Source organism: Acipenser ruthenus, chromosome 2, assembly GCF_902713425.1.
Source record: "Acipenser ruthenus chromosome 2, fAciRut3.2 maternal haplotype, whole genome shotgun sequence".
Taxonomy (NCBI): Eukaryota; Metazoa; Chordata; class Actinopteri; order Acipenseriformes; family Acipenseridae; genus Acipenser; species Acipenser ruthenus.
The window spans coordinates 3202837-3225217 of NC_081190.1; the positions used below are offsets into that span (position 1 = coordinate 3202837).

A 22381-nucleotide genomic window follows, 5' to 3' on the forward strand; every position below is an offset into this window, starting at 1 on the left:
GAAGTCCTGATCTTGTGATGTAGGCACGATCAAACTGAAATCCTGATCTTGTGATGTAGGGACGATCAAACTGAAATCCTGATCTTGTGATGTAGGCATGATCAAACTGAAATCCTGATCTTGTGATGTAGACATGCTCAAACTGAAATCCTGATGTTGTGATGTAGGCATGATCAAACTGAAATCCTGATCTTGTGATGTAGGCACGATCAAACTGAAATCCTGATCTTGTGATGTAGGTACGATTAAACTGAAATCCTGATCTTGTGATGTAGGCACGATCAAACTGAAACCCTGATCTTGTGATGTAGGTACGATTAAACTGAAATCCTGATCTTGTGATGTAGGCACGATCAAACTGAAACCCTGATCTTGTGATGTAGGGACGATCAAACTGAAATCCTGATCTTGTGATGTAGGCACGATCAAACTGAAACCCTGATCTTGTGATGTAGGTACGATTAAACTGAAATCCTGATCTTGTGATGTAGGCACGATCAAACTGAAACCCTGATCTTGTGATGTAGGCACGATCAAACTGAAATCCTGATCTTGTGATGTAGGCACGATCAAACTGAAACCCTGATCTTGTGATGTAGGCATGATCAAACTGAAATCCTGATCTTGTGATGTAGGTACGATTAAACTGAAATCCTGATCTTGTGATGTAGGCACGATCAAACTGAAACCCTGATCTTGTGATGTAGGCACGATCAAACTGAAATCCTGATCTTGTTGTAGCTGAAGCCAGGTTATTAGTTCTGTATTTGTTTTATACACATTGTCCCACTAAGTACTCCATGATTGTACTGTGTAACTCTACGTGCCCCCCAGTGCAGTGATGGCTCTGACAACGCTACACCCACACTTTGCTGATGTAGCCTGTGTTAATATCAATGATGAAAGGCAATCTGGCAATCTGAGCTGGAGAGCAGCTTCTCAATTCACGTCATGGTAATACAGAATACATCACAAACGGAACTGAACACAGTGAAAACAATATGTACATGTCATTTGAAACTCTTTAACATTCTCCCTTCTGTTGTGCTGAATTCGTGATATGCAAATATTTCACTTTCAACACTGTATAGATTAACTGTGGCAGGCTGTATGTCACATGATCTGACTGCATCCAGGCCATTACAGAGAGTTCAAACTATAACACAAGAAGTGATTAGGTACCAGGAAGCAGCTGCAACTTTTCATCTATATCTGCATATTCCAAATATAACATAGCGCAGTTCTGGGGGCGTGTAGTGGGGATCTCTAAATAGTCGCTAATTCTCTATTTAAGCCCTGATCACTCCCGCACTCCCGCTGTCTAGTGTTTTCGTTGTAGCAAACACTCAGACGCTGACATTTCGTGCTTCAGCTTAAACACCTTCGCTGTATTATCTAAACTTCGTTGCCTCGCTCCTTTCACTGCAGGTCACTTCCATGATTCTTCTCATCTTTCAGCTTCTGTATTTGGCTGCAGGAGCTCCAGCATTAGTCTTTCCTGCTCCATCCAGTCTCCAGCCCAGCAACAGCGCCGTCCAAAGCGCAGCTCCATTGCTCAACTTTGTCTGCGTCTTCATTAGAAAGACTGGCCCTCCTCTAAACTTTCAAAGCTCCGCCGACAAGACATCGACATTCCCGTTGTCAGTGATTGCCTTGCCTTAGCTCTATTTAACTCCTTTTCCTGCACTTTATTTGTGTCGCTTCTGTTTTCACAAATACCGTATTCATTGTTTTTTCCTCTTGTCTTTGTAACGGGCAGTGTTGAGTGAAGCAATGCTGTTGTGTTTCGGTACATTCCCACAAATGACTTCTTGTGTTGTAGTTGTTTTGTTTTCCTTTCAGTGTATGAAAGTGTTGTAAAGCATGGTGAAGGCATGGTAAACCGTGGGTAAGTAAGGTGTATTACAGTTAACCATGGTAAAGCAAGGTGAAAACTACAGGCTTTAGTTTCCCTTTGACTCTGGTAAAGCCCCTTTTCTGCCACCACGCCATACATTTATTGGAACTAGAAGTTCTTGATTTCCTTTCTCCATTCACTTCCTGTGTTACAGGTCATAGGATCCCACATCACACTTAGCACAGAATACGTGTGTAAGTCTTGAGGGGGGTCTACAACCCATAACACACACTTCAAAATAATAAAAGCATGAAAAAAAGATATATATAAATACCAAAATAATAGGAGGCTTGTGAGAATGTAATTAACTCGTTAACAAATGACGTTGTTTCAATATCTTACATGGAAATAAGCCATACAGCCCAGGAGTGACTGACTGATGGTCCAAGGTCTGTTCAGTGGTCTGCAGTATTAGAACACAAGAACGTAAGAAAATGTATGAACGAGAGGAGGCCATTCGGCCAATCTAAGCTCGTCTGGTGATCACAAAACTTTGTCAAGTTGAGTCTTAAAGAATCCAAGTGATTTTGCCTCAACAACATTGACTAGGTAGCCCATCCTATACTGTCACCACTGTCTATGTGTCTTCTTCCCTCTGTCCTAACTGTAAGAGTTATTGAGAGGTAAGAACATGGCTTAATTTTAAGTGTATTACACCTACAGTAGGCTGCACGCCCTCATGTGCACAGTGTATGTGTAGATCCGAATGAAGTCTGGAGTTAGCACGACAACACATCCAGGCAGACAGTCCAAGAACCATGCTGGGTTAGCATCCGCTAGTGATTCCTCAGTCACTTCAAACCCTTACCGAAGCTGTGCTGGCTGGCTCTCTCCTGCCACTTCCAGCACACTAATGGGTTCCTGTCATTCGAGAGGCAGGAATGAAACGTTTCTCCTCCGCCAGCTGCTTTGGTGATGTTTACATGTTTACTGGAGCCCTGGTGCGGCGCCCCTTCGAGACGACCTCTAATTGGGTTTGCATGCTGAACAAGCATTAACTGCACATTAACTTTAATGCATGCAAATAGCTTCCGTTAACTGAGCAATTCTCGCAATGAGACCGCTTTCAGATTCCTCATCCATCACGTTCTCTTCTGGTTCTTTTCCTTTTACAGGCCGCCTTGAGGCTGAAATGAAATTAATCGCTGCGGAAAAGACCAAACGTTTACAGTATGTTTTTATTTTTCAACAGTAGCTTCATTGCCTTATCCTTTTATAGACGCTTTGATGATGGTGTTGGTATATAATTACATCTGTCATGGTTTAGACCAGGGATTCCAAAACCTTCTTACGTGATACAGGATGATGTAAGTGTGTCAGAGGGGGTACCCCCCTCCCACCTCACTGTGTTTACAGTCTGATTCATCTCCATCCTTGGAATTCAATTGATACACAGCCCTAGGAAACTTTGAAACTTTTAATACTGTAAAAAGTTAACTAAAACTAATAACAAATGCAGTTACATGTGGAAATACTGCAAAACAAGCTGTATCCACTGCACCTGCTTTCAGGTCATTCATATGAACACACATGGGGTAGCTAAACACTGTTCGACCAGTATTAAGAATAGCAGAGGTGGTAGAAACCAGGTAGCTATGCGTGGTGTTCAGGGAGATTCATGCAGGTTCGTGTCCTAGTTGTGCCGAGTTTCCCTTCTTTTCTGGGGATCCTATAAGGAGCGTTGCATTGGCTCTGGTGCTTCTGCCAATTAGAGAGGCAGAATCCCCAGGATCACACTTCCTCCTCACCACACTACAACAGAGCCTATGGTCAGATGAGCCTTAGTCCTGAAGGACCTGCCCGCATCCACTGTGGAGCCCCTGGGTGTGAGAGGAGGATGCACACTGAGTTTAACATTGTAAACTGGAGAGAAAAACAGGTCAAGCAATTACACGCTTTAAAAAATGCACTTTTAATTACTTTAAAACATTTTATGAAGCTTTACACTTTATTTCTAATAAACTGTTACTGCCTTTTAATAATGCTCAACAGTTTTAATGACACATTTGCAGTATATATGTTCTGATGTTTGATCTTCAAGCTGAGTGGCTCTTTTTCTTACTGGAAAGGGTGCCTGGCACTCTCATGAAGGGGTAGAAGCACAGTCTGTCTTTCTGGGTAGAAACACATTATGAAACAAACTGAGCAGCAATGCTGGTAATTCGTCTATCTGTCAATGTCTCCGGGAGGCAAAGAGAGAGGAAATGAAAGCTCTGCTTTTGACAAGACAGAGAAAGAAAATCAATCCGGCTATTTTTGTAAAAAATGGTTTTGATTAAAAAAAAAAAAAAAAATCAAGCTTTTCATAACCTGATTCGGTATTTACAGTGTCTTTTAGGAGTTCAAAAAAATTGGAGCAATAAAGATTAGGACAAAATGATATTAGTTTTCTTGATAATAACTGAAGTTGGTTTTATTTCCTGTAGGCGTTACAAACTTGTAGCGTTCCTGTTTCCTTAAGATTTACTTGATTTCAAGGATGTAAGTAAAAAATATTCATGTCCACTGTCCACCGCCTCACTGTGTTTCCTTGTATATTACATTAAAAATGACAGTCAAGTTTATCGTTCCTGGTAAACCAACCTGATTCTTAAAAACAATCTCATTTCTGTGTCCTCGGTGGCTAGCAAAGTTTACCTTCAAATGTCACGACTGTTCCAGCACAACACATACAGGCTTTATATGGATATGTACCGGCCTTTGGTGGATGTATTGTAGAACAGCTGATAACACTGAAGGTTTAAGTTTCAAATACTTCATTCTAAAGAGGTTATGAATTCCAGCCACTGATCTGATCGGCACCAGCCCGTAATCTGTATTGATTGGAACTGTGCTGGAACAGTTGTTCCCATTGGATGTTAATCCAGACTCGTGTTAGTCAAAGTGACAGCTGGTGTAACATTTTCATAATAACATTATTTTCTGGTATTTCTGTGGTGTAGTGTCAGGGTTGGGGCGTCTGTTTTATGGTTTACAGTTTTGAACAAGTGGACCTTCGCCCCCTTTTTCATATATTTGATATACTGCACCAAAAGGAGCTTCAGCAGTCAATGTGCAATGTATTTCAACACAGAAAACAAAATGCAGCAGGACAACCCCATATGAAAGTGGTAAGTGCATCGTATAACCATGGGAAGAGTATGGGGACCTGCAGACATGCTGTGCTAAACTGTAAGGGAAGGGACTTTCTGAGCGCTGTTTGTTTGTTGCTGTTGTTTGTTATTTTGCCAGGATACTCCTGTGAAATGAACCACCACGACCCATTAAATCTTCCCTGGTCATTACACTTCAAATCCTTTGAAAACTGAAGCCAAGCCTTCTCCTGGAAAACAAATGACAGCCTCATACTGTGAAGCTCTGGACAAACGTCTTGCATCATCACCCCATACAATTACCTAATGTCACTTCAGAAAGTCAAATGAAACAGATTGAATTGCATACCTCTCTGTGGTTTTTCATATACTTCACGGAAAACTGATACAAATGTAAGAATATGACATTTTGAAATCTGACATGAAATATTGTACTGCTGTTACGGGTTCCGGTAGACTTTTGCGATGTTGTTTCTTTGATTACATGATGTTAAATAAATGGTCTAAATTAAGTCCATATATATATATATATATATATATATATATATATATATATATATATATATATATATATATGCAATGCAGACATACTTTTGTCCTTAAATAAATCTTCTTTGTAGTTTTGTTACTCAGTGTTTTTTGTTCCCATTAACACATATTTTTACTGCAAGCTGCATTTTCTAATGGTTTTTTTTTTTGTTTGTTTTGTTTTTACATGGAATTTCAGTGCCCTCTGGTGGCTGTATTGTAGTCCTGCATTCATTTAGTATTAATGATACTAATACAGTCTGATAATACAACTGGGCCAGATCAATCCTTTAATTTATTATGCATTGAAATCTCTGACATGTATTCTGTAATATATAAAAGCTGCAAGACTCCACGATGCAAGTCAGTATGCTTCACGATGACCAAGACTAATAGTACGGGCTTGGTTGGAAGAAGACTGCACAAAAGAGTGACGTTTCACAAGGAACAAACTTCAAAGTGATTCTTTTGGGCCATTCAGAAAAATAAAACTTTGCTGCAGATTTCCATCATTTTCCAACTCCCCTAGTAGAGGAATTTCAGGCAGTGATCACTGAGGGATTGTCATTGATTCCTCCAGCTCAATTTAAAACTCCTTGCAGACATACCACAGTCCTGGCTGCCCATGGTGGTTTACATCCTATAACCCATGACAGTGTTGTATAACTGAGAGAGTCCTTGTTCAGACAATAAACTGAGAGAGTCCTTATTCAGCCAATAAACTGAGAGAGTCTTAGTTCAGCCAATAAACCGAGAGAGTCCTTTTTTAGCCAATAAACTGAGAGAGTCCTTGTTCAGCTAGTAAACGTTTGGATGCTAAACCTGTTCATGAATTCACAGAGCTTCACCCAATCTTTATTCTGTGTCTAATTCATTTTTTAAAGCCCTTTAAAGATGAAGCGTTAGCGCTCTATAAGCATGTAATGCTGAAGATTTGGAATGAATCTCTTAGCCACTCTAAGACCCCATCCACACCTGCTATGTAAGGCTGCCCAGGGCCCACAAGAGCTTGATGCATTATTAATGTGTGGACAGGGGTTAGAGTAAGAGAGACTACGAGGCTCACCTTCAACACTTTGTGATGATATGATGAAAACCAGAAACAAGTCAAGAATACAAGAGAGAATAGTGCACTGTTTAAAACCCTTTCCATTCCATCAGTCCATTCATTAAACAGAACCTTTTCTTAAGCACACTCCTCATTTCTAGCACCCTACTGCAAACATCCCACCAAGTTACTTTTTTTAGCCTCTAGATGGCAGCAAAGATACAGCATGTACTGTACCAAGGTTCAAAGTGGTTAGTGTAAAAAAGTCATTTGAGACCACTCCGTACTACGATCTATATAATTCAAATACTGCCTGCATGTCTATACTAGCCTCACAATGTATTGTTAACATTCATTAATAACCACATGTAACCATATAATTGCCCCCCTGCCACACTCTGCCCCCTGTAGACATTTGCTTCATGTGTAATTCTTGTCTTGCAGGGGGGCAGGTTACCGGTTACTCTCTGGTGTACCTGCTGTTGTTGGAAAGGAGATGTGTTTAAGAGTGCTGTTGATGCCACTGGGGTGCTTTCTCCTTTTTAAAGAGTCGTCAGGATGTGATGGCTGACATAGGAAGTGGTATATAAAGAATTGAAATGTGAAGAATATGTTAGCTAAGATCATTGTGAGAGTTCACACCTGGGCCAAGTTGCTCTTTAACCCAGCACAAAGATGCTTTTAGACACCTCAGTATAAAATAAGAAACCGAAAATGATCAATTTTCCGAACCACAGTGATGATAAAGTTCCATTTCAGAGCCAAGACGAAGGACTGCACTTTCTTCTGTGAAGAAATATTGATTTAGTATGTATCAGATTACACAAATACAGCTTGTGTTCTGTCCACCTTGTAGAGTGTGACAGACAGACAGACTGACAGACAGACTGACAGACAGACAGAATGCATACTCTAATGACTATTGGTGCATTACCAGCTCTGCTTGTCTTTCATTGTGACTTCTTATGCTATACTTTTACAAGGCTGGAATAGTTGCTATGCCTTTCGATGGATTTATTCATCATTGATGATATTGAATAAAAGCAAGCAACCTTACGACTCTGCCAAATGTGCATGCCTTTGTGTGGCAATGTGCCCCGCCCCTGTGTGCATATTATATGTTGTATGTTGCGTGCGTGTGTTAATGTTGGTGTATAGTCATTGGTACACGGGATATAAACGGGTCTGTGTTTCACGTGTATTTAAAAAGTGTAGATTTGTATTTAGGCACGAGGAGGGCACAAATCACTTCACGTGCTGGTTAAATGTAATATGTGAGCACGGGGTTGCACAGAATTAATTCACGTGCTGGGATTCAAGTGAATAATTAATTAGTAATTGAATCCCAGCACAACAGTATATATAGAGACACGTAGCATTCACTCGGGGTTGGGTGTTCGAGAGTGGAGAACGGGTGAGGAGAAGGAGGAAAGTAGTAAAGAAAAGTAAAGTAAAGTGAAGTAAAGTGAAATCTATAAGTGTTTGTACTCACCGTGTTTGTTTGTCTCTCCGTGCACCGTTTGTTAAGTGTTAGTTTGTTTTGTTTGACTGTTTATTTTGGCCTAAAGCGCCGTGTCCTGTTTTTGTGTTTAAAACCTTTTATTTTCTGTTCTGTTATTAAATGCTGAGCGAAAGCATTCGCTCAGCTTCACCAAACCCCAAATCTCTGTCTGTTTATTTCCTGCATCTGGTCTGACGCCACCCACTCCGGCCGTCTTTGTGACACGTGGTGTCATCGTGGGATAAACAGCGCCTCCAAGCGTCAGACCAGGAGAGGGGGGTTTGTGTTTAAAAAAAAAAAACAAAAAAAAAAAAACACAGGACTGTTTTCAAAAAAAAAAAAAGTGAAAATGGAAGGCTGGAGAGACGGCTGCCGGGACCTGGAGGACCTCCTCGGGGGCCTCGAGGACCAAGGCTGGTGCATGGCCTGTGGAGTCTACGGACACACGGTGGCGATCTGCCCCTTCCAAGGTGAGGAGGAGGAGGAACCGGCCCAGGAGAGGAAGGTGGGGAGGAGGAGTAAGAAGAGAAGGGGGAAAGGAAAGCTGCAGCAACAGCAACCACAACACCAGCCGGAGGAACAGCAGCCCGGGTGTTACTGCTGCGCTGAGCCTGGGCATTCCAGCACCAACTGCCCCTGGTACCCCCTCGGACAGCTACCCCAACTATGCCCCATCTGCAGAGGTGAGCACTTCGTGGCCCACTGCCCTGTCCATCAGGAGAGGGAGGAGCAGGGGTCGCCTCAGTCTCCACGACCAGCAGGGGGGGGTAGACTGCTGCTCCCACCGCCCCAACCACAACTGCAACAGCGGCCAGAGGAGCCAGAGAACCTGTTCCCCTGGTGCACCTGGTGCGGAGAGGTGGATCACCGCTGGAGGGACTGCTCCGAGGTGCCACCGAGCTGGTGCGGGTGATGTGAGGAAGGGGGACACGACTGGTCGGGTTGCCCCTATGCTAGCTCGCCAGTACCCGAGCGGGAGGAGCCTGAGCGTCCACAGCCCGAGCGGGAGGAGCCTGAGCGTCCATAGCCCGAGCGGGAGGAGCCTGAGCGTCCACAGCCCGAGCGGGAGGAGCCTGAGCGTCCACAGCCCGAGCGGGAGGAGCCAGAGCGTCCACAGCCCGAGCGGGAGGAGCCCGAACGTCCTAAGCCCGAGCGGGGGGAGCCCGAACGTCCACAGCCCAAAAGGGAGGAGTCGGTGCATCCACAGCCCAAAAGGGAGGAGTCGGTGCATCCACAGCCCAAAAGGGAGGAGTCGGTGCGTCCACAGCCCGAAGAGAGGGAAGTCGGGGCTTCCACAGCCCTACGACCCAAGCTGCCAGCAGAGGGAGAATGCCTGCTGGTTCCACCTCCACCAGCAGAGGGAGAATGCCTGCTGGTTTCCCCGTCAAAAGCGGAGCCACACCAGTTCCCTGCAAGAGAGGCAGAGCAGCACCAGTCCCCTGGAAAAGGGGGAGACTACACGCTGCTCCCACCTCCATCGGCAGGAGACTACACGCTGCTCCCACCTTCACCGGCAGGAGCAGAGCAGCAGGAGCTGCCTCTGCCTTCGCCACCACCACCGCCAGGAGCAGAGGAGCAGGAGCTGCCTCTGGCTCCGCCACTGCCAGAAGCAGAACAGCAGGAGCTGTCTCTGCTTGCCGTACCTCCACCACAGGGAGTACGGTGGCCGGAGCCCCAGAAAGGGGAGCTGTCGGCCACGAAGAAGGGGGAGGAGGTCTTGAGACCACCAACCCCAGCAGCAGTTTCGCTGCCGGAGATCGTGGGGGAGGTCCGGAGACCTGCTCCCACTGCAGCACTTGTGCTGCAGAAGATACTGTGGCCGGAGCCCCGGAAGAGGGAGCTGCCGGCTACGAAGAAGAGGGGAGGTCAGGAGACCATTCCCCAGGCAGCTTTTCCGCTGCCAGGACTGCCCCGGCTGAAGGAGTCAGTCTGGGAGCTGTCAGCACGTCTGCTGACAGCATGGCCAATAGCAACCTGGCTACTGGCAACATTGCCACCTGTGGGCCCCTGGAAGCCTCCCTTCCCAGCCCGAGACTTTGGCCTGGACTGCTGGATTTTTAAGGGGGGAGGTGGCCGTTGAGGCCATGTGTGCTTTGCACAGGGGGGGGGGGGGGTATATGTGGCAATGTGCCCCGCCCCTGTGTGCATATTATATGTTGTATGTTGCGTGCGTGTGTTAATGTTGGTGTATAGTCATTGGTACACGGGATATAAATGGGTCTGTGTTTCACGTATATTTAAAAAGTGTAGATTTGTATTTAGGCACGAGGAGGGCACAAATCACTTCACGTGCTGGTTAAATGTAATATGTGAGCACGGGGTTGCACAGAATTAATTCACGTGCTGGGATTCAAGTGAATAATTAATTAGTAATTGAATCCCAGCACAACAGTATATATAGAGACACGTAGCATTCACTCGGGGTTGGGTGTTCGAGAGTGGAGAACGGGTGAGGAGAAGGAGGAAAGTAGTAAAGGAAAGTAAAGTGAAATCTATAAGTGTTTGTACTCACCGTGTTTGTTTGTCTCTCCGTGCACCGTTTGTTAAGTGTTAGTTTGTTTTGTTTGACTGTTTATTTTGGCCTAAAGCGCCGTGTCCTGTTTTTGTGTTTAAAACCTTTTATTTTCTGTTCTGTTATTAAATGCTGAGCGAAAGCATTCGCTCAGCTTCACCAAACCCCAAATCTCTGTCTGTTTATTTCCTGCATCTGGTCTGACGCCACCCACTCCGGCCGTCTTTGTGACACTTTGCTTTTGACTTTTTTTGCACAAAAGGAACTTTGTTTTTACCTGCAATAGCTTATTTGTGCACAATAAGGGTGAGTGACTCGCTTCCTTCTCCAGCCTGAATGGAGATGGAGAGGGTGTTTGTGTTGGCAAGCTTGTGAATTTCTTCCAGGAGAGTGGCGTGTTTATTCAATAACCAGAACTGGGCTGTGCTGTACAAAGTGGGCCTGGTCAGCAAGTAAGTGTGTCTCAGCAACAGGTTAGGCTGGCAAATCGAAGGTCCTATCAGAAATATGACTAAGTGACTATGTGATTGCTACAGTATATTGAAATCTAGGGTCCTATCAGAAATATGACTGTGACTATGCGATTGCTACAGTACATTGAAATCTAGGGTCCTATCAGAAATATGACTGTGACTATGTGATTGCTACAGTATATTGAAATCTAGGGTCCTATCAGAAATATGAATAAGTGACTATGCGTTTGCTACAGTATATTGAAATCAAGGGTCCTATCGGAAATATGATTAAGTGACTGTGCGATTGCTACAGTACATTGAAATCTAGGGTCCTATCTGAAATATGACTGTGACTATGTGATTGCTACAGTACATTGAAATCGTTTTCAATTGCACACGTATCTGATAAATGCTCTTTGAATTGTTAAGCTGCTGTTTCTTTTTCTATTCAGACTGTGATATATCAGTGAATATATTATGTCATTTTTATATGATGGGGTAAAACTACGCTAAACCTGACGAAAGCAAGAATTTCCAAAAAATGGGAGATGCATAAACCAATCATTTGAATTGAGCACTCAGCTGTTTTCAGTTAGTCTTACACTTCCTTGGTCATTTCAATTGAAAAGTGTAATTATCTCCACCACTTTTGGCACCTTCTTTCCTGTACTTAACCAACCAGCTGCCTCCCCTGTTGACTGACATTCTTTATAGCCTGTAAGATGCTTTTACCCCAAAGACACAGCTTGACCCAGGTAGTGAAACACTAACAGACATCCTTAGAGACAAGGACACAGGGAACTTTCTTTAATCATGTTTTAAAATGAAAGTACATGTTTGATACAACATGTGTTTCTTTCAAAACTACACACTTGAGCCGTATATAGCAAATGTAAGTGCATTCAAGGTTATTGTGCTAGCTACAACCAATTCAATATGTCACTTGAACCTCTGTGCTGCTGGTAACAGTAGTAGGATGAGCGTATCTGTTTGTTTTTAAGTGTTATAAATTATAGTGGCAAACAGGTTTCAGGGGTGAGGGGTGTTCTCCCTACAGCTAAAACCAATTCAGGCAATGTAATCCAACTGGAAAGTCAACTACGCTTTCTGACAGACTGCACAGAACACTAGCCTGTAGTAACATACACCATCTGTTAATGTTTTAGGCTAAATGTGAACAGAATAGAGGAGCACTGTCCTTTTGAATACGCGTGTGACTTTAAATGATTTAAATGAGCGGCCGGATCAAGTAGACTCGCTGTTTTCCTTCAGCCTAACATTGAGCTCTTACGTTGCATATAGCACCCTCTAATCCACAGTAAAGGTATAAGATGCATTTATCATAGATTGCCTTTATCTCTTGCTCTTACTACAGCTTGCTACAGTAAACTTTTAGAAGTGATAAAGCTTTAATGTCATGGGGAGCTCATTTAATGGTGACACTCCTCCAAGCTCTGATAACACTTCCCCACGGAGTGCAAGGCGTTCTGTTTGGGTGTTTCTGCACATCATGAGGGGCTGGAGCCATTAGAACAAGAAACAAAAAGGCAGCATCTGGTTGCAGGTTGTATTGGAGAGTTTACTGTCAGAATTTCGCATGTACTCTTTTTATTTATATCTATGCTCTGAGCACACTCTTAAACCCAGGGGAGGCGTTTAAGGAGGACAGTGGGCAGGCTATGTGTCCAGAAAACTTTTTAATATTCAAGAAAATCACACAAACTCATTTAATTTGAAGTTTTAACGAATCAGAGCAGTAGTAGTGCTCTTTTCGGTTTATTAAATGCTTTAAAAATTGATCGAGTGGTTGCAAGCCACTTTGGATCCCTGCTAATAGGCAGTCTGGGCGATTCCAGTGCCTTTACAGGTTTAACAGCATTAATACTTCAATACAGCAATACAAATATGATTATCATATGCTTATCCTTCAAAAAGCTAAAGTGCCCACAGCTATGGTCTCGAACATTCAATATATCACTCTCAACAGCTAAAATATAAATCCTATACCTTATAGCAATGCATCAATATAAAAGAAATATTTAATTCAAATATATGCTTACCTTCCATTATATGGAAGTGTAGTGTAGGATATATTGAAAAATAAGAGCTGTCTTCAAAAGGCAGAGACTTGTGAATATGACCAAACAGCAATCAGTTTTTCAGAGATCTTCAGAGCATGGATCACATCAGCTTGTAGTTAGCAAGTCGCGCGATACTTGACTGGGGTTTTACCTTGGTTTTTATAGGATTTTCCCTCCATTGAATACATCAGGAGTCCCAGTTAAATCTAATCATCAATCTGCCTTGACAGTTCCTATCTTTGAATTAATGATATATTCTAGAAGGATTTTAAAACTAATTGGAATTACATAACAACCTTTAAAATTAATTGGATATAACTTCTTTCCAAAAATATTGGAACATGATCTGAACATGATTCTCTTCTTTCAACCCCTCCTTTTTTCTAAAAAGTCAGGTGAATCACAGTTAACAGAATCCTTGCTATAATACCTCACAATACCATACAAGTTTATATGTGTATTAAAAGAGATGCTATTTTATATATATATCATCAATATATATAACAACATCTATCTGTGTGATTATATTAACCTGAGCCTAACATATTCCCTCTGAGTAACATCTCTCATCACCTTTCCAGTTTAGTTTATTTTCATATACAGGTATATTAACAAAGTGTGGATCAGAAAGACTGTAGGAATTTATGACAAGCCTTTGAATAAGCATGCAGGGGTTAGTTCAGTTATTTTCATTTAAATGCAGGCTATAATAAACATGTTCAATATAATAGCCTTGTATTAACTTGTACCATGCTTGGTCCAAGCCTGACCTCTCTCTTTGTTTCTAAAAGTTGCCTGCACCAGCAGGTTTCCACACACCTTGTTTACTTGCCAGGCTAGTGTTTTAATTAATATGAAACTCCACTGTAAGCACTTTAACAAATTCACTGCATGAAGTTGTTTTTTGGCCAATTCAAGAGACACCTGGACCGGAATCTTTTCAGAAAATAAAAAAAAGCTTACATCCTAACTTTTATAAATCAGCTATCATTATTTTCTTATAATATAATGAGATACATACTCCTGTCTGGAAAATAGGTACATTTCAAAATATCACTGTCCTGATCGCAAAAGCAAAGTTTGTGGGGAATAATAGCCATTTTCTATACTTTTGAGGCATAAGCAATTAGGAAATAACACTTACTACCCAGGAACAAAAATTGTGTTACACGGTGTTATCATTCAAGGTTGGCAAATCCCGTTTTTAAGAGCCAACACGAGTCCTGCTTTGAGGTAACAAAGACTAAGCCTTATTTTTTGAAGGTCTAATGCCCTTCCAGAATTCTACTGTGTGTCTGAGACAAACATTTAATTCTGTCACTTTTAAATTCTTCACTTTCCCTGTAAATAAATACCTCTGTTTATTACTGCAGCAAAACCTTTATATAAACTAAACATGTATATTCTTTAGTTTAATTGATACTGTAATGTCTAAAATAATTTTTGTTTAGTTGGAGAAACTGAACTAATTCTTAAATTAATTAAATTAAATGAACATTATCTCAAATGTGTCAACAATATGTTTACAATATTGTCAGTGCCATGCTTCTGTTATAATAAACTTTTACTATGTTCTTTCAACAGTTTATCTTTAAATGGCATTATAAGATGTATTTCTAATTAAGCTACTTCAGTATAACAGTTGTAATATTATTTTACCTCACTGATAAATCTGTCAAGATTTTAAGGGTAGGTCCAGTTATTTATATCTAAATACAGGCTAGAATTAACATATTAAAATGTAATAGTGTTATAGTGACTGAACTGTGTCTGACCTTCTTCACTGTTCATACAAAATCCAGTCAAAGCATTTAAGACAACCTTTGCTTTTTGCCAGTTTTAGAGTTGATTAATATGAAACACTATCGTAAGCATTTTTCAATACTCATTATTTCAAACCAATATCTAACTTAACGTTTTAACACGTCCTACGCTTTCCATTCCCATCTCTTCCTGACAGGTTCTAATTCATTTCTGTTATATATAGAAAATGATTACTGTAAGATAAACTCCTATCTTCTGTTATCCGAAAGGTATTTCGTTTGTTAATATTAACGAGATCGCTCATTATAGAGAGGATCTTGACTTTTAAATCGCTGACCATCAAAAAATCCCTGCTTCATCAGCCAAAACCAATGAGTCATCTTCAACACTGCTTTTACTACAAGCAGGTGAGAACGAGGTTACAACATTAGCTGTATTCCTTCAGCAAGTATACTGTTAGAGTTACAGTTTATACGTTAAAGGATTTTATAACATGTAGTTCTAATTCAGATACGTCATTATAGCAATCTCTTATAAACTCCAATTCTATTGTACTTCATTGATACACACAGAAGGCAAGAGGTGAATTTTTAATGAGCAGCAAATGCAACCTTGAATATTAAAACTTAGGACTGCTCATACATTTACTTAATGTTATTATATTAGGTTTCTTATTTATTTAAATACTCTTGTTTTTTCTTACTATAATCAAACCTAGTTTGATTGCTTCTAGCATATTAACTGTGCTCCATAGATTCTGCCATTCTGCTCTCGCTGGATCAGAATGTTTTGAGACTCTGAGTCTAATTTAAAAAGATGATATTTTCTAATGGTTGTATATTCTTCAAAACACAGTACAGTTACTACAATATTTGTTGCAGTTTCACAAATGTTCAGTTTGTTTCCCCAAAGATCAGCCTGCTTCCAGTAGCTGTGACAGTCTTGGGTCAGGTGTGGGTGACAATCTTTAAAAGCCTGATACCTGCAAAAACTTCAGTCTTGTTAGCCGGGCTCCCATCTCTACATTCTCATTCCCATCGTCAGTGGGCAAACACATTTGAACTGAATCTGGGTCCATCAAAGAACCGCACACCCTTGCAACCGAGGCCTTCCATGCAAAAGGATCTAATGACTTGTAGCACAAAAGGGACGTGCCAGAACCGTCTGTGACGTTACACACTGGTGCAGCTGCAAATGTGCATCCCTAATTTACACCGTTTCATTAAGTAACACCAGTGCAGAATAAAGCAGCATCTCTTTCCATTTCCAGCACTGTGTTTCAGACCCTGGTGTGCATTCCAGACCTCTCATGCAATAATCAGGAACAGAACAGGCCTGACCTTGCATCGCTATTAGCAATATCTGACGAGCCCAAGGTAAACCACGTGGGTGTGTTAATGTGGAACCTGCAGTTTAGGTGTGCCATGCTCAAGATTAACAGATTATTGGGAGATAGGTTACGGTATGTATCAACAATAAAGGGGTTTGGATTAAGCAATTCTGCCATCGTAAAGGGAGTGGCTATAATAGCCTCCTTACCATTCTGGTGACATCTTTGGCTGGGAGAGACTGGAGTTGAAAGAATTGTTCATTTGTTTATTTTTGATTGTTTACGTCTAGGCTGCATGTCTCATTGGGAACACAGGAAATGGTTATGGCACCCTGGGTTATTCAGTATATTACTATTGCCAGCAGCACTCAAACAAACAAATCTACAGCGATGGCCAAACGTTTTGCATCACCTAGAATTTTAGGATCGAGACCAAATACAAATAAAAACTGTAGGAACACAATTTAGATATTTTATTTAACATCATGTAATCAAAGAAACTACAAAATGATGTTACAAAGGTAGCAGTACAGTATTTCATGTTACGTTTCGAAATGTGACATTGTTCCATTTTTGTCAGTTTTTCATTATATATATGGAAAACTACAAAGCAGTGCCTAATTCAATATGTTAATGTCACATTATTCAACAGGTTTCATTCAGCTTTATGAAGCAGAATGAGTTAATTCTACAGGGTGATGCAAAACAGTAGAGTCAAATGAGTGCAAGGGATTGAGAGCAGCCTGTGCAACGAGAATGAAATGGTATTTAACCCTTTCAGCACTGCTTGCTGGTGAATGTATAGCACTGCGGAAATGTTTTGGCAGTATATTGAGAACAAACAAAACTGGAAAAAAAAAAACAATTCTAATAATCTTCATCAGTATTATTATTTCTGCTTAATATGTCTTCCCTGCCCCCCATGCTTAATCTCTTTGTGAAGTCTGAGCTCTGTGAAGATGTGTGTGCAGTGGGGGATGGGAGGCTTGCTCTTTACTAACCCTACTGCTGATTCAGCTCATGCAATTCTGCTCCACCACCTACATTAATAAGTGACTTATCATTTTACATTTTATGACCATGATAAAAAATACCTACTGCTTTTTCTTTTTTTCTTACCAACATGACATTCCGATAATCTTTCTCTGCTAACATCAATGATGATGAATATCCAATCTAATGATGACCGCTATGGGATTCTGATATAAGAACATTTAAAATGTTAAAACCATTGCATGTATTAAAAGGTAGCTGCGGTGTGCAATAGAGGCATTTGAAATATGGCTGTGCAACACAGAGCTCTAGCATTCTGTGGTCCAAAGGTTTTGAAGTCTTTTTTTTATACAGCAGGCTGAAGAGAGAGCAGCTGGAGGGCTGTGCACTGCCCCAGTGTGGCTTACGAGCCTCATACACTCCAGGGCTCATCGGGCAAGAGATATATATATACTGGGAAGTGACGTTTGGGTTTATTTATAAGGTTACTGGTAGTCAAAGCATCTGTATCCCTGACAGCAACTGCAAATTGTGAACCATTGTGGGGGAAGATGATGGATGCAGAGGACTTAGTAGACATCCGGAAAGCGTCACTCAAAATAATCCAAAAAGCAGAATGCACATAGTGAACAGAAGGCTTTATCAAGCAGGAAAGAGCACAGGGAGTTGCAGGGGGTGGTACTGCACTGTGTGTGATCACTTCACTGGGAACACCCTGCCTCGTTCTAATAGAAAGGCCACACCCTGTACTTATCTTGTAAGGGACAAGATAAACAGTTTATGTTTTCTTCCTGAATAATTAAATGGTTTTGTTAGAAAACAGCACATTATTGCAAACTTAATAAATGTAATACTTAAGACCATAGCTCCATTAAAAGTGTTGTACTTTTGTTTTCTTTTCAGCAAGACAGCTTTCTCACATTTTTCTGTGGATCTTTGGCTATGACCGTTTCAGGGGATTGAAGTTAGCCGATAAAAAGTTATTGTTAAAAGTTACCATCCGGAAAACGTCAATTTACTTTTGGCATTTCTAACCTCCTGAAGATGCAAATATTTTCGGTTCAGATTTGGATGGCAAAATACAGACAACACAAAGACATCTTAATCTGACGTACGATAATTAAACTCCAATAATGCGACATCGCAGCTTTAAGAGCTCATTTTGTCTATCTGTGTCATACAAAAACGCTTGAATCGTCAGAGGCAACGATTACAACATACAGAAGACAGAACTACTGCACTCAACACAACCAGGAAGGTGTAGAGGGCACGCAGGCAGAGTGAATTATACAGCTGTCGTTCTTGGTAGCTTTTTTCCACAACGCGGGTGTAGTGCTACAGTTGCAATGCACTGCATTAGACAAGGAACTGCGTCCCTGTGAAATCGACGAGTACGGCAGCGGTCCCTTATCCCAGGCTTTCCCCTTGCTGTTATCTGTCACTCTGGTTGTATGAATTTCAAGCAAGGGGAGAAAGACAACACAGCACGTGTACTGGGCGGGCCCCGGATTATTCACATGCTGACGTTTAGCGCTGCCTCACACCCTCCAACGAATCAGAGACCACGGATGTCATGAATAATATATTTTTTTTGCAAAAAGGCGTTCTTCTGGCCACCGATTGGTCAGCTTTGAAGAGTGTAGCAAATCCCTTGGCTTTGGGGGCGGGTTAGTTTCGGCTAGAAGAGAAAAACCAAGAGAGAAACCCGGAAACGTTTTTTTTAAAGGGACCTAGCCATATTTTGGGGCGGAGGCACTGAGGAAACAGCTGAGAGGAGACAAATTGAGATAAGTGGGTGCCACGAAAAGAAAGGAGAGATAGAGAGAGAGACGGAGGAAGAGAGAAAGAGGGGGCCACTGAGGAGGTTTGTAACAGTAACGAACTTCTTTTTTTATTTGAAAACGTCGTTCTGCTGTGAAAGTGGGACGACACTGGCTGAATTTAAATGTCATCATTCAGTTTTATACCAGTCGCCCTGGGTTAAAATCATCTTGTTGTGTTGATTTCTGCAGAGGGACGGAAGGGGGTTGTCGTTGTAACCCTGTAAGTGCTGGCCCGCTTGGTGCTAGACTTTTCCACTTGTGTAAGGGTAAGTAAAGAATATACACAATAAACGATTACTAATTCGTTATTTTATTAAAGATGCCTTTCTTTTGTTGTGTAGAGCTTTCTTGATAATGTTAAAAACCTGGTGGTTTAGTTATTGTTTTTATGTTTATGTCCTATTTTTTGTTTTTGTTTTGTTGCGTTGTTATAGACGTTTTACTCTAAAGGTACAGTAATCGAATACTAAAACTGTGACTCACCTTGACGACCATGGCAGCTCAGACATTCACAATGGTACATTTTACAATTTAAGAGATCTCAAGGTCCTTCTGATTTTAAGCGTTTTAATCTTAACACACAATATTTTCACTGCGAGTCGTTCCTGCAGAAAGGTTGTGATGATACATCTGGATGGCTTGGAGTGCCAATATGTCACGGTGACAGGAAAGCCTCATGTCTGAATAATACATCTGTAATAACACTGTTTGGAAAAACTCCCCCCACTTAGGGATCGAGAAGTACTGGTATTGAGAATTTCCTGTCACAAAAGCAATGGAATGCTCCCACAGTAAGCTAGCGTGGCTAAATGTCTGAAAAAAACATGCATGATGTCTAACTTTTATTTATGTATTTATTTATTTATTTTTAATTTCATTAGTTGCTCTCTGGGATCCGACTGGTCAAATTATGACATACCACGCCACAAAGCAACATTTATAATGTTACTTTCATTATCCAAACCACTAGACTATCAGAACAAAGTATGTGTCGCCAGAACAGCTCAGATGATTTAGATGATACCAGATGTATGGCACCTACAATAGTTGTCTTCAGATGCAACATAGTCTGTTTGTCCCATACAGCAGGTCAGAATAAAGGTGGCAAATATTAAGGCTGGCCAAATGTAGCAAGAAGTTGTCCTGACTTGTCCTGACTTGTCCTGACTTGTCCTGACTTGATCAAACTTGGTAAAGTTCATGGCACTGAGCTTGCAGGTCAGGTATTCCCTCAGTGACTTGTGGTTCAATTAAAGACAGTAGCCTCAGATGAAGGCTATATATATGATTGAAATAATACACAGAATAATATATGCACCAAGGGCCTTGTTGTAGAAGTTTCCTAGCTTTTTGAAATCCCATTTTTTGTATTTACACTCTGACTTTGACAGTATGTTTGTAAGTGTCCGGTGGCTATCTCTAATCACGTTCACTCTCAGCTTGGAGCCACCAAACACTTACAAACATATCATAAGTCATTAAACTAAGGAAAAAACAGCCAACAACCTGATATTAACGTACTTAATCAGTTTTCATAGACCCTGTTTAATGTTCAGAATGCTTTGTCATTGACATTCTGAGTACGAGATCTACATTCTAAGTACAATTCAAAGTGTAATTGCTGCTGATAGGTTCGAATGGGGATGTGATTTATAATCAATTTTATAAATGCTTAAAATACATTTTAGAGGAACATTCAGCAGACCCCTCCCCCAACTTTCAGTGCCACACTGCAGCTAGCGTGACCACCCGTCCCTAATTGGGCGGGACAATCTCATAATGTAAAGATCAAGTCCCGGTCCCAGGCTTAATGCCTCCGGGACAGCATTTGTCCCGAATTCATAGAAACAGTGCAATCTTACAGGTTAGTGCCACAATCAAACCATAGCATATCTGTTTATAGCACATCATAGCACCACCCCTGACGCATTATTTTGCAATGCCTTACACTCGCTCGCTCGCCAGTTGAAACAGTACAAAAAAGTATGTATATATCTTGATTCAGCACCCCCCCCCCCCCCCCACTCACTCCCTCGCTCACTCACTCTTCAAGGGAAACAATAGAAAAGGTTTTAAAAAAATGTAGATATACCTCCGCATAAGAAATGGCAGGTGTCCTGTTTTTGCATTTTGAAAAGGTGATCCCCCTAACTGCAGCCTATGAAATTGTATCTTTGTGTTCAAGATAAACACTGGAACAAAGCTAAACCTGGTTTTCAACCAAATTATTTAATTAAACAAATTAAAGTACTCAAAAAGCATTGTTTTATAAAAAGAATACCAGTAAATAACATGGGGGGATTCATTAAAGAGCTTCTGCCTGCAATTTAGTTGTTTCTTGGCTGCAGGTAATGCTACAATATTTTTTTTTCCTTACAAAATGGTGCTGGGGTAAATTTGTTGTTAATGTGTGCCATTATTTCAGCTGTTAATTAGATATGGGTCATTCCAGCTCAAGTGGACCAACGAGGTTTACTTACGTCAATGGCTGATTAAAACCTGGAATGAGTGAAACTGCTGTGCTCAAAGACATACTCAAAATACATGTGGAATATGAGCTCAAATGGCAGTCTAATGATAGATACACACATGCATGGCATATCTATAGACTTTTCATTAACATGGAACTAAACTTCAGCAAATGGTTAATTGTATATTAATTAAACACTTATTTCTGACACTCAGTATAAAGCATTGCCACTTTTCTTTTTATCTTTAGAAGATGTTGACAGTTGTTTAAATACCTGCAGTTCTAAAACAAATCTTGAACTCGCTCCAGCTCACCAAATGAACTTCACAGAAAATAAGATGAAGTAGTCTCCTGGGATTCATTTATAGACTTCACTCTTGGCTCGGTGTGAGGGAATGACATTGGTCACTGAGTTTCCTGTTATGGCAACATTGCCTGTCGTAATGAATGCTCGCACTTTATTACACAAAACTGATATATAGCGTTGCCAGGTAATACTAGAAACCCCATAAAGATATATCATTCAAAAAAGGTAATCCGCGTGGAGTGCAGGATGCGCCCTATAGCCTGCAACTCACTTTGTACTTTATGTATTTATTTATTTATTTATTTGTTTGACCAAAATAGTGCCTTTTGGCCTTGTTTACAGAGAGATCCTTAGTATTAAAACCCTTATAAATGTCAACCTAAATAAGACACATCTGAAACAATTCAGTACTTCCAATAGCTAGCCCTCTTTTCTTTTTCTATTTTTTTGTCTCTAAGATTATAAAGATTATAAACGTGTTCTGAGCACCACACATATATTTCAGCCCTACGTACCTGTGAAGAAAAATCAAAGTTTTCCCCATAGAGCAGGTAAGAGACTTGCATTGGTAACCGAGACC

General features: G+C 41.1%; 1 protein-coding gene across 3 annotated transcripts in view; it reads left to right on the top strand.

The window, feature by feature from the left end:
• Positions 1-18890: 18890 nt before the first annotated feature.
• The window catches only part of LOC131697455 (atos homolog protein B-like), a 40651-nt gene continuing 37160 nt past the window's right edge, over positions 18891-22381 (top strand). For 2 of the 3 annotated variants that reach the window (XM_058986368.1, XM_058986373.1), the window contains exons 1-2: positions 18897-19065; positions 19214-19290. The gene's annotated coding sequence lies outside the window, so the exon portion shown is untranslated. Of the gene's footprint in view, positions 19066-19213; positions 19291-22381 lie in introns of all 3 variants that reach the window. The other variant, XR_009307300.1, reaches the window with a different exon arrangement.